Consider the following 14,731-nt stretch of genomic DNA (forward strand, 5'->3'; position numbering starts at 1 on the left):
CATAAATAAATATTTTTACTTATTATAATTAAAAATTCTAAATTAATTAATTTCTGCTAATTAAATATTAGTATGTTTTAGCTTATTTATAGATATACTGTTTATTTACTGTATATAATAAGTGTAAATTTAAAACAATTTTTAAGTTTATTTATAAAATTCACAACTAAACTATAGTACATTATATATGTTACTATAAATAATTTTTGTGTTATTTACATTAGTTGAAAATTAATTTTAATTATTTTCAAGGATTTTGATTTCAATTATAATTAAGTAGCCATAAAAATTGATAATTAATAAAAATAAATCCCACATAACAATAACAATAATAATAATAATCAATCATAATTTTTGAATTAACATAAATGTTAGATGAGTTACACTACTTATTCATTAGTATATTAAAGTAATAATAATAATAATAAAAATATATTTATTATTATTATTGTATTAGAGTTACTTACAGTATATACACTAAAAACATAATCTAATTTCGTTTCGTAAAAATATTGATATCATTAACTTTAAACTTTAATAACTTTTTTATTTTTTAACTTAAATAAACAAATTTGATATCAAATAATAGAGTAATAAATCACAATTAAATAGATATACTAGATGGTCAAAACAATGGTTTAAATAACAAAATATATCAAGGTAAAGTTATAGGTGTTAATAATTTAGGTACAAAAATTATTTTCGTGTTTTTAAAACGCGCGTGATTTCAGACACATTGTTGGGACCAATTGATTCCAATGCATTGTTATTAATTTGAATACACGTAAATAAACAGTAAATGCAGTGATTATCATAAAAATGGTTAAAATACAAGAATTTTCAGATGCAATTCGCCAACAAATGTATGATATGAGAGTCAGCACCGGAAAGTCATACGCAAAAATAGCGGAACTGTTTACAACAACTGATAATACTGTCCGATCAATTGTAAAGAAAGTCGAAAAGTACGGGACAGTTAGAAATCTCGCAAGAAGTGGTCGAAAAAGATGTACCAGTGCTAAACAGGACAGGATATTGAGTCGAATTGTGGCAAAAAATAAGAAGTTGACCACCGATGAGATTAAGGAAGAGTTGGCCGCCAGAAACATTTTGTGTCACCGAAACACTATTAGACACCGGATTCAAGAAATGGGTTATTACAGTGGTATTGCGCGAAGACGTCCAATGATAAGCCTAACAAATCAGAGAAAACGATTAGACTTTGCACGAAAGTACATCCGGATGCCTATGTCATACTGGAGGAAGGTCTTGTGGTCAGATGAGTCAAAATTTGAGATTATTAGTACTAAACGTCGCCAACGAGTGTTTAAAAAGAGAGGCGAAAGCATTAATCCTGATAATATATGTCCAACTGTGAAGCACTCGAAATCAGTTATGGTATGGGGGTGTATGACAGGCCAGGGAGTTGGCCATTTGGTCGAAATTCCATCAACTATGGACCGCTACATTTACGTTAACGATATTTTGACCCCACATTTGCTTCAGAGTGCCAGAGATCTACAAATAAGCGATGATTTTTTATTTCAAGCGGACAACGACCCAAAGCACACATCAAAATTGGCAAAGAAATGGTTGTCTGACAATCAAATTGAGACACTTGAGTGGCCGCCACAGAGCCCTGACCTCAATATTATTGAACATCTATGGGATGAATTGGACAGACGTGTGCCAAAGAGCGAAAGAAAAAGTTTTTCTGCGTTTAAAGAGTCGTTATTTAATGTCTGGAAAAATATACCTGAAGAAGTCACAGAAAAGCTGATCCAAAGTGTTCCAAGAAGATTGCAGGCTGTGATTGATGCCAACGGAGGCAATACTCGATATTAATATTGTTTTTACTAAATTAATAGCTTTATTTTGTTAATAATATTTAAAGTTTTGATTTCACGAAAATACTTTTTGTACATAACTTTTTTTACCATTTCTTACTTCTTATGCTTTTTTATAGATAATATGATAATTAATGCAATTTTATTTATTGACTTATAAACTTTGAAAAGTGTTCTTTCATTTGATATCAAATTTGTTTATTTAAGTTAAAAAATAAAAAAGTTATTAAAGTTCAAAGTTAATGATATCAATATTTTTGCGATACGAAATTAAATTATGTTTGCAGTGTATACTTTTCCCATATGATCTGTAATTTTATGTGTAATAATAAATGCATTATTGTTTCTTATATATACAGTAGTTATTACTCAATTAAGATAATACAATGTAATGTACAATATTGTAACGTTTATTTATTAAGGGGTTAGTAGTAGTTTAGGTTAGATTGAAAAAATTACACAAATTTAGGGAAATAACTTTATTTTATTATATAACACTATATAAATTATACAGTACAGTTTAAAAGGTAAAAGTAGACTACCCTAAGTGTGTGTGTGTGTATGTATTATATAAGTGTTGGGTTTATATAGATTATCCAATAATATCATAGGTGGGGAGGGGCATAAAGTATATTACAATTCTTCTCAGGTACAGATAAATGTTTGTCCCTAAACATTATACATTATTTATGGACAGCATGCATAGTACTGTATATGTATATATTATTTGAATTTTGATGCCTGTATGTAAAACACGTGTTTTTTTTGAAATTGTATTTGTTTTTTTTTATAATTATAATATATTAATTTTTTAATAATGGTTACTATTACGGTCGAAAATAATTGTAATAATAGCATACGTTATGATAGTAGTAATGGTGGTGTCGGTGGTGGTAGTAGTAGTAGTGGTATCGGTGGTGGTAGTAGTAGTATCGGTGGTGGTAGTAGTAGTGGTGGTGATGGTGTCGGTGGTAGCGGTAGTGGTGGTCGAATAACCCGAAGTGGTAACAGTGGTGGTAGTATTGGTAGTAGTAGTAGCGTCGGTGGTGGTAGTGGTAGTAGTGTCGGTGGTGGTAGTACTGGTCGACTAACCCGGAGTAGTATCGGTGGCGGTAGTAGTAGTGTAGGCGGTGGTAGTAGTAGCGTCGGTGGTGGTGTCGTTTGTAATAATACTAATTTGGTCTGTGGTCCGTCTACTAGTTCGCTGGCTACCGATTACTCGGTAAGTTCGTTGTTATTATTATTATTATTATTATTAGTATTAGTATTAGTATTAGTATTAGTATTATTATTATTATTAGTATTAGTATTATTATTATTATTATTATTATTACTTTTTTTTTACTATTATTATTATTAGCGTTATAGTTCACAATCTAGTGGTGTGTTTTTGACCGATCGCGAAAGTTTAAGACCCTATGTCCCGAGAAGGATGCGGTTGCATCTTTTTTCCGATATTAGGTATCGGATGACTAAGCGGGCGACGACAAAATATTCGCGACCCCGTCGAAATGCGGAAGGCAAATATGAAATTGATATTATTTTTGCCACAGCGGTCTACGGTAAACAGGGGCCAAAAGTGTTTGTATTTTGGTATGGTTGGCCGAATGCTACTGTTGAGGATTATGCTGAATTCTCAACTTCACCAGTATTGAAGCGATTTTACCATCCGGGTAGATACGGTAATACTGGTTCATCGGTTGGGTTACCATCTATAGATGTAGATACGGCTATCGTTTGTTCCGACGGCCATTATGGGAAGACTATGTCAATGTTTTTTCAATGGTTCATTGATATGGGGTTATTGTCACTCACACAAGGGTTTGTGAGGTAATAATTTAACAACACTTCCATTTAAAGCTATACTGTAATTATTATTTATTTATTTTTTTTTGAAGTTCCTCACCTCTGTTGGTTCAAGAATTAGAACTACAGGCATTCCGTGACATGTATAATTTGTTGGCACCTTTGCCATCAGATTATTATCTTCATGATAAAGTACTCGGATGGTCGCAGGGTTCCATACAAGTAGATCGTAGATTTAAGAAATTAGCGCCTGAATTTCGGGCGTTATTGTGTAGATCGCCCAGTACTTCCCGATATAAGGTATCGCAGGTCGTTAATCGTTATCGGCTGTGCTTTTTTGTGGTATTTAGAGTATCTGAGATAGTTGGTGGGTGCCGATCTGTTCATTCCGGTCTTCTGATTTCTGAGAAATTGCCAACGGATTTAGTAACATGTATAGTAGTTATTGATTGTTTGTTTTTTTTGCTTTTGTTTTTATTTGATTTGTTTTTTTTAGTCACGTATTATGACCCGCTACCCAAGGTTTCGGCTACGATTAGGTTACCAGAAGTTGTACGCATTGCTATCATTAGTTGTGGTCGTAATAGTTTGGGTAAAGGGATTGTCCGTCGTATTTATGGATGCCAGTCAACGGCAGATGATTGTCTACTGCGTACATTTTCGTTGTTAGCTTTTTTGTGTGACAATTTTGATTTTATAAATACTTTTGATACTTATTTTAGCAATTGTATAACAAATAAATACGTATAAAATGTGTTTTTTTTTGTTTTATAAATAAAATAATTTAACTAGAATATTAATGGTTTGATACTTAAAACTAAAAATTTATTATACCGAAACTTATATGCATTAATATCTAATTATTTTTATATTTTGTAAAAATAAAATATTATATATATATATATTATAATTAAATGATAATTGTTTTTGTTATCGGATCCGGACACCAACTGCACGGTCTCCGATTATTTTTATATTTTGTATAAATAAAATATTATGTATATATATTATAATAAATGATAATTGTTTTTGTTATCGGATCCGGACACCAACTGCACGGTCTCCGATTATTTTTATGTTTTGTATAAATAAAATATTATGTATATATATTATAATTAAATGATAATTGTTTTTGTTATCGGATCCGGACACCAACTGCACGGTCTCCGATTATTTTTATATTTTGTATAAATAAAATATTATGTATATATATTATAATTAAATGATAATTGTTTTTGTTATCGGATCCGGACACCAACTGCACGGTCTCCGATTATTTTTATATTTTGTATAAATAAAATATTATGTATATATATTATAATTAAATGATAATTGTTTTTGTTATCGGATCCGGACACCAACTGCACGGTCTCCGATTATTTTTATATTTTGTATAAATAAAATATTATGTATATATATTATAATTAAATGATAATTGTTTTTGTTATCGGATCCGGACACCAACTGCACGGTCTCCGATTATTTTTATATTTTGTATAAATAAAATATTATGTATATATATATTATAATTAAATGATAATTGTTTTTGTTATCGGATCCGGACACCAACTGCACGGTCTCCGATTATTTTTATATTTTGTATAAATAAAATATTATGTATATATATTATAATTAAATGATAATTGTTTTTGTTATCGGATCCGGACACCAACTGCACGGTCTCCGATTATTTTTATATTTTGTAAAAATAAAATATTATGTATGTATATTATAATTAAATGATAATTGTTTTTGTTATCGGATCCGGACACTAACTGCACGGTCTCCGATTATTTTTATATTTTGTAAAAATAAAATATTATGTATATATATTATAATTAAATGATAATTGTTTTTGTTATCGGATCCGGACACCAACTGCACGGTCTCCGATTATTTTTATATTTTGTATAAATAAAATATGTATATATATTATAATTAAATGATAATTGTTTTTGTTATCGGATCCGGACACCAACTGCACGGTCTCCGATTATTTTTATATTTTGTATAAATAAAATATTATGTATATATATTATAATTAAATGATAATTGTTTTTGTTATCGGATCCGGACACCAACTGCACGGTCTCCGATTATTTTTATATTTTGTATAAATAAAATATTATGTATATATATTATAATTAAATGATAATTGGTTATTCTGTATTAGTGGTTTCGTTCTCGATGTAAGGAGGAGGAATTAGTGAATTTAATTCATTAAATGGATTCCTATGCTGTGAATCGAATACCATATTTTTCAGTGCCCAGTCCCGTTCCTGTTTCATCTTATTAAACTTTTGTAACATTATAGCTAACATTATTAATAATACAATAATTAAAATACTAAATATGTCCTCTATATATGTTATACGAAATATCTTATTTATATTTAACCATGATTTTTTATTAATGAGTTCTAGTCTGATTAGTTTGCATTGCTTATCATGATAACAATTCATAGGTGTGTAGTCGGAAATGCTTTCCTCATTTGGTAATTTAATAGTCATACCGGGATTACTTAGTAATTGTTCAGATACTAATCCTCTTTTCCAATTGTTGCCTATTTGCGTTATGACATTTTTAATCATTATTAATTTGGTTGCAACCGTTGACAGACTTAATCCTATTAAGTTCCGAGTGTTGTTAGTATTATAAGCGTAGTTCATCTCTTGTCTATCGATCGTATTTTGAAATAGTTCTATATCAAATGATTTAGCTAATTTAGGAGCTATGCAAAATTGCTGTATCGGATCAATAAATGCATCACTAAATCTACGTTCACACCATGATTTTTCAAAACTTGAATAATTAGTTAAGCTATTACTATCGCATGGATTTTGATATTTTATATTCAAAGATATAATGTTACTATCGTAGGAAACGCTCACATTTATTAAACAAAATAATGTAGTTAAAAGTAACGTTTTTTGTCCTCTGATTTTTGTACGTTTAGTAGTAATTGGTTTAATACTATCTATTTCTATAACTTTATCATCGTTATCTTCTTCTGTTTCTAATTTGCTCATTTGTATTGTATCATTGATGTCACTTGTGTTAGATAATTTGTAAGAATTTTTATTTTTGAAATATTTGTATATAAAAATACTACACAATGTTAAGATTATTAGATATAGAAACAATTCATAGTAATTAATTGTATCTTTATTGTAATTATAATATCTTCGAGTGTTTAATGATAACATTTCTCTATTAACTTCTGTAGTTAATTTTTCAAAATCAAAGTTATGTAAGTCAGGCATAATGTGAAAATTTATTCTCTGAGAAACTGATGGTTTTAAATCAATTTCGCTTTGTACTACTATTTGTTTTGCTTGATAGTTATATTTATCGATTTTGAATGAAGCAGTGTTAGGTAATGCGAAGACAAAATTTGGACATTTTATTGTTTTATTATAGATAGTGATATTAAGAGTATTACAGTAAATGAGATTTTGATCTCTTTGGGATTTTATTTGAACTATGTTTTCTACGCTTATTTCTCCTATATTTTCGCATTTGTCTAATTTCCACAGGCTTTGAGTTATGTTATCTATACCATGTATAGTACAAGTATCTGTTGAAGGAACTACAAATAAGTTTTGCATATTGTCTGATGTTTTTGGCATTAGTAAGACACAGTCATTGCTCTGATCGTATATTATATCTGAAGGACCGTCATATCTAATACTACATAACAATTTAGAATCATTAGATTTTTCATACAAAATAAATGGATCAGAGTATAACATTGTAGTATTAGATTCCAAGACTTTCATATCAAAAACTAATGACACTATTCTTGACTGTTCATCAATCAGACATTCTTTGGGTTCGGCTAATGAGAAATCGCACCGATCTGTGCATGGCAATGTAAAATTAAACACATCCAATATTTTGGGATTTACTTTATTCTGTCCCCAATGCCTACCTATTTCTATCAATTTTTCCTGTGTTACGGCAAATTTAGAAGCAAGGTTAGAAACTAATATCATAAATGATGGCAGTTTTTCGTGAAAAAATATTTTAACTGTTTCTTTAAAATTTCTTATATCGTATCCCATTGTCTCTATCTCTTTTTGTAGTAAACCTATTATTCTATTTAGTTTTTCTGTATTTTGTTCTAAATTAGCCATATTTTCTACTAGTTTCTGATTAATTTCTTTAAGATCGTTTATTGCAACTTTATTATTTCTATTTTGTACTATTGAATAAGCTGAGATACCTACAGTTGTCGATACGGATACTAAAAATACTGCTAATAATGCTACTGCTGTTATCGCTATGCGTTTGTTTCGATTTTTAATTAATTCGTTCAATGGTATTTCATACGGGCTTTTACAAAACTTTTTTAAAGGGGATACAAAATCTGTATACATTTGTTTTTGACACCATTCATACAACTCTTTGTTACCTTCTGGAATGAAAGTTTTAACATTAAATATCTCGCACGGGCTCTCATAGTGGGCCGTTAATAATACACGGTTAACTCCAGTAACAATAGGTTTTTTAGAAACTCTCCAGATTAGAGGGTTCATTTTTTGTAATGATGCCTCCGTATTAGATAGGGAAAAACATAATAATAATGATAAAACTAACAGATCAAATATTTGTTTAGGTTTTCTAATCCTCGACGACCGTCTAATTACTGGTGGTTCCGAGCTCTGATTTGACATTCCCGTGTCCATTGCTATTAGTTCATTGTTGTGTATTGTTTTATCTTCATTATAATCGTAAATTATTGTGCTATCGTCGCTACTGTTTTGATCCACTGATACTATAATAGTATTAGAGTCTGAACTTTCGTCAGTTAAGTCGACTACAGACTTATACGCCATAATTTCTAGCCTTGAAATCAATTCCTCGCGATCTGTATAGGGTTTAACTCGGCTTACATGTACCGTGTCTAACAATTTTCGCTTACCCTCCTTAGTTTCTATTTCAATAGTAACTCCATTATGGTTAATCTTAGTGATAGTAAATGGGCCATGAAAATAATGTAGTAGTTTTGATGTCTTTTTTGGTATTTGATTGGGGTATAATATCATTACTTTCTGTCCTATGTTATAAACTGTCTCTTTGTGTCTTTTATCATAAGATTTTTTATTACGCTTTGCTGCTTTATTAATGCTTTCAGTAACATTTTTGTTCATGAAATTAATATTGTCCTGAATTGATTTAAGATACTGAACTTCATTTTCGTAACCTACTAAAGGATTTAGATATTTTCTATCAATGGGAAGGATCGGGTCTCTGCCGTACATTAGTTTATATGGGGTGAATCCAGTAGTGGCATTGATTGAGCAATTGTAAGTAAATGTTACCCACTTTAAGTTTTTATCCCAGTTTGTATGATTTTTATTTACGTAAGCTGATATCATTTTTGCTAATGTTTGATTAAATCTTTCGGTTAACCCTTTAGTCTGAGGATGATAAGCGGTGGTTGTCACGTGCTTAATAGATAGCTCCTTATATAATTTTTGAGAAAATTTGGCTGTGAATTGAGTTCCCCGATCACTAAGTAAGGTGTTTATACTGCCAAATTGACAAATTATTTCCTCTATTAAAAAATAGGCGACTATTTCTTTGGTTGCTTCTGTTGCTGCTCTCGTAATAACCCATTTTGTGAAATAATCAGTTGCAACCAATATATGCATGTTTTTATTATCTTCGGATGCTTTGAATGGGCCTAAAAAATCTATTCCCATTAAATCTAATGGTGTATCCCGTATTATTGGAATCATAAGGCCGGCAGTGGGAACTAATGGTTTTTTCTTTGTCTGACAGTCTATGCAAGAATGCACATAATCTGTTATGTCATTTTTCATATTTTTCCAATAATACCTATTTGTTATTTTATTGTATGTCTTTTCTATTCCTAAATGACCACCGCCTTGAGGGTAATCGTGATATAAGTAAAGCACTTCAAGTATTTTAATAATAGGCAAACATAAAACTAGTTTAGGTTCACTACCTTTTGTTAATTTCTTATATAATACATTATTATTTAAAGTGTAAGTTTTACATAAGGTTGTATTAATTTCTCTTTTGAGAGTTTTATAAATAGATGACCAGTAATAGTCATTCTTTTGCATTTCAGCCATTTCAATATCTGGAATTGAATACATATCTGGGACTACTCTCAAGCTATGACAATGCATGTCTAGATTGTCTTCTAATATCTCTGCTTGGTTGACCGGATGTCTAGACAAAGCATCCGCTACTTTATTCAGTGACCCTTTTCTATATTCTATTGTGTAATCAAACTCAGACATATGCAGTGCCCAGCGCTCAAGTCGACTGTTGAGACTTTTCTTTTCTTTAAGCCATTTCAATGCTAAACAGTCTGTAACTATTTTGAATGTTATACCCATTAAATATATGTGACATTTTTGTGTGGTTTTTATGATCGCTAAGCATTCTATCTCAGGTATACTGTAATTTTTTTCAGAGTTATGCAGTAGCCAACTCTGATGACAAAATGGCTTTAATTTATTGTCGATTTTATGATACAATGTACCCGCAATACCAATAAGACTACCATCTGTGTGAACTTCAATAGGGAGTTTATTGTTAAAATGCACTAAAATAGGAGCATTGCATAACAAGTTTTTGAGGTTTTCAAAGGCTAACTGTTGTTCGGGTCCCCAATAGAATACTCTCCCTATATCACACTTTCTCACTCTAATGTGGGATACCGGAGTATTTATATCTTTATCGCGGACTTTCTTTGTTAAACGCGTGAGGGGCTCTGCTATTTTTGCAAAATCCTTTATTGATCGCCTATAAAATCCGGCAAAACCTATGAATGACCTAATCTCTTTTATAGTGTTAGGTCTTGGGTATTGTGCGACACATTTGACCTTTTCTGGGTCTGTCTGTATACCATCTGCTGATATTACATAACCTAAGAACCCGATACTTAATTGCCCAAAATAACATTTAGTGGGCTTCAATGTGACACCAGATGTTCGTAAACATTCAAAAATTTTATTTAAATGATTTAAATGCTCTTCAAAGGTCTCTGAGAAAATTACACCATCATCAAAGTAAACTATAATAATTTTTCCCACTAGTTGACCATAAATTTTATGCATAGCTCGCATAAAAAAACTCGGTGCTTGCTTTATACCAAATGGTAATCTATTGAATGTATACAAGCCGTCCTCCGTCCTGAATGCTAGCATTTCTTTAATGGTTGGTTCTACTTCGAACTGCATGTAACCGTTATTTTGATCTATTATAGTAAAATATTTCGCTTTATTAAAAGACCTTAGACACGACTGGACATCTGGTATGGGAAATACATCATCAACTGTTATATCGTTTAGTTTTCTATAGTCTACACATAATCTCTTTTCTGGGTTTCCTTTAGAATCTAATGATTTTTTATTTATTAATACAACTGGAAAGCCGTAAGGACTGCTACAGGGCTCTACTATTTTTTGATCCACCCAATTATTTATTATGTCATTTATTATATTTTTGTTATATTCGCAATACGGACTTGGTGTCATTTTTATAGGATTTTGGTTAATGTCTTTAAGTTTGAGAGGGAATTTAGCTATTTTGCATAAACCTAACTTATTTTTATCAAAGGCAAATATGTCTATGTAAGACTCTAATAATTCATTAAGTTTTATCTGTTGTGACATGGTTAGATCAGTACCTATATTGAAATTTGAATTTATTCCCTTATCTTTGTTTTTCAATATACCTCTTATGGGTTTAAGTGTTTGATTAAGATGGTCATTAATTAGATAATCAAAATGTTTGCGCTCTTTATCAACCACGTGTCTATAGATTTCGTTTGTATAATATACCTCCTTATAGGGACATTCGTTAATGACGTGATTTACTGAATTACAGTAATAACAATCAAATGGTTTTAATGTCGTATTAGATGCTTTTGCTTTTGATTTATACGTATTGTTTACAGTATTTTCAAAATTAATTTCTGAATCATTTTCGAGACAACAATTCATATAGAACTCATCGCGTGAGTTATCCGTATTTGTATAATTGATTATATTGTAATTAACAGTATTACCAGTAAGGTCTGATTGATAAGATTTTTCAGAATCATTGTATTGGGTGTCATTATATATACAATTAAATTCCTTTGACAGAGGATTGAACAATTCAGCCCAGGACAGTGTCTTATCGCCACAATTAATTACTAGATTAGCTTTGAGTGCAAAATTATTTCCTAATAATAGTTTGAATGGCAATTCCGTAACTACTGACAATTTTAAACTAATTATTTTGGTAATTTCGCCAATTGATAGCATAACATTTAGGTCTGTTTCTCCGATAACGTCTACCGGTTTACCGTTAACTGCCTTTAAATCTTTTGATTGTTTTCGTCTATATTCGATGTTAAGTTTTTGGCACATTTTATCGCTAATAAGTGATACTTCAGAACCAGTATCTATTAATGCGTTTACAATTTTATTTTGTACACTTACTTCATGACATATTAGATTGTGATTTAGCAATGAATCACTAGAGATTGAATTTAAATCCTGAGTTAAACTATTAACATAACGTCTCTGTGGACATTCTCGCGCGTAGTGACCGACTTTCCCGCAAACATAGCATACAATCTCACCGTTAATCGACCGTGAGTTGCTACGCTGGCGAGCAATGTCAAACTCTACATGTTTGCGTTCGATCGTTTGACTTTCCGTCGCATTGGGATCCGGTCGGGAAAGATCGGTTAGTTCCCGGCTTTTTACATATGGGGAAGATGGAGGTGTTTGTGCTCTCCGTTCATTAGGCCGATTTTCGTTACTACTACCTGGTCTGCTGCTCGAGGATTCCCTACTATTAGGGTTACTGTATCGTCGCTCTTGGGGATTGAATCTACTGTAATTAACATTTTTATTGTTATACTGATCAGTGGGCTGATAGGATCTAAACCGGTCCTTATCCAGACGTGGATTTAATCTACTAAATCTGTTATAATTTGTATTGTTTATACGTTCTATTCGTCTTCCAAATCTATCGTAATTATTATACTGATTATCTCTTGAGTGACTTTGTTTGTTAAGTTTTACTATAACTTCATCTAGTTGTTTACTAAGTTTTCTTATATCATTATTTTGTACACTACGTGAATCCTGTTGTCTATGTGCTTGCAAACCTGATTTAGTTTTGCATTTCTGAATATTTCGCGCATTTTGTCTCAATATTTCTATGTTATTGTTATCAAATTGATAAATCCTATCTTTGATATCATCGATAAAACCCTCACAAATGTAATCAATTTGGTCTGCGACCGGCATTTGTTGTTGATATTCTAGACAATAAAGTAATTTATCTGTAATGTACTGATCAACCTCTTCAATTAAACCTTGTTTTCTGTTTTCCATTTTCTTTCTCAAAGAATGAGATCTATCTCTTGGCAAATGATAATTAATGAACGCTTGGCGCAAATTTGTCCAGTTTGTCGGTGCGGCGTCACCGGCTAACCGGATATATAATTTATACCAATTTTTTGCTTTGCCCGTCAAGAATTGATTAAAATTAAGAAAACGTTTCGCGTCATCCCACCCTTTTAAAGTAGTGGCGTCAACAAAATCGGTGACCCACTCTTCGGCATTGTCATCTATGTCGCCCGAATAACTTGTGATTCGGAGATTACCTAATGTAGACAGACCACCACTGACTACTTCATTAACAACGGCTCGTATATCCTGCATGGATATCGTTTCCTGATTCTCGCTATTTTCGGATCCTATTATAGATAATGGCATCTTTGCTCATATCCTTAATTTTTTTTTTGAAATAACAATTTAATGTATCGATATACCTACTCGCAATCAATACTTTACTTAAATTAATTTGTACTTTTTAGTACCGACCACTGTCTACCTACTCGTAGAAACAGTGTTATTTTATTTAGACACAATTAGTGCTTGCGCTATGCTATGCCCACCTCCCCGCAGCTAGCGTTTTATTGGTCTGACGACACCTTCTCGTGTCCTTCTCGCAGTTTATTATATTAATTTAATAATTATTAAATGAAAATTTTGATGATAGTCACTATTTGATGCTATCATACGCTTACCCTCTGGCTGTGGCGTTCCTGTTCGCGTCGTAGACCTACCACTGGTCTTCCTTTGGTGACGGTTGTCCTCCCGAAGTGGTGACGCCTTACGCGTTGACCACTCGTTCTCGAGGTGTCCAATCCCGCCGGAAGGCCAAGTTAAGTTGGTAGGTCTCGGTAGGACCTCCAGATGTAACGTTTATTTATTAAGGGGTTAGTAGTAGTTTAGGTTAGATTGAAAAAATTACACAAATTTAGGGAAATAACTTTATTTTATTATATAACACTATATAAATTATACAGTACAGTTTAAAAGGTAAAAGTAGACTACCCTAAGTGTGTGTGTGTGTATGTATTATATAAGTGTTGGGTTTATATAGATTATCCAATAATATCATAGGTGGGGAGGGGCATAAAGTATATTACAATATGTTAGAGTAATGAATATTAGACACTAATAAAAATAAATAAATCTTTATATTATTTGTATATACAGTATATCTCTTTATTGTCGTTAATCAATAATAACTTTAATAACAATAACAACAACAAGAAAATCCTGTGTATCCCTAATATATTTTTTATGAATTTTTCAAAATCTTTTATGAATTTAGTAATACTTTATTTTCTAAAGTAAATCTAAAATTCAAATCTGAAATTAAAAGAAGTTTTCATTTGATTTTTAAAGTGTTTAGTACTTTATATAACACTAAAATATATATATATTATGCATATTATATATATACTGTATATATCTTCAGTACTATATTTTGCTAAAATAAATAACAAAATAAAAAAGATTGACTCTTGAGTTCAAATGCCAATCCGTTTGCTAAAAGTATTTTTTTTTTCTCTCTCTCTCTCTCTYTCTCTTTCTCTTTCTCTTTCTCTTTCTCTTTCTCTTTCTCTCTCTCTGTAGTGTATTATTGATTGTTGAATACAAAATAAGTTAAATATTAAAATATTTTTAAAAATAATTGTCTGCACTCTTATATATATTTATATAGATAGAGAGTTAGAGAGAGAG

This window comes from Oppia nitens, unplaced genomic scaffold, assembly GCF_028296485.1.
Source record: "Oppia nitens isolate AA-2021 unplaced genomic scaffold, nextdenovo-longstitch-racon4-pilon3 scaffold1_pilon_pilon_pilon, whole genome shotgun sequence".
NCBI lineage: Eukaryota > Metazoa > Arthropoda > Arachnida > Sarcoptiformes > Oppiidae > Oppia > Oppia nitens.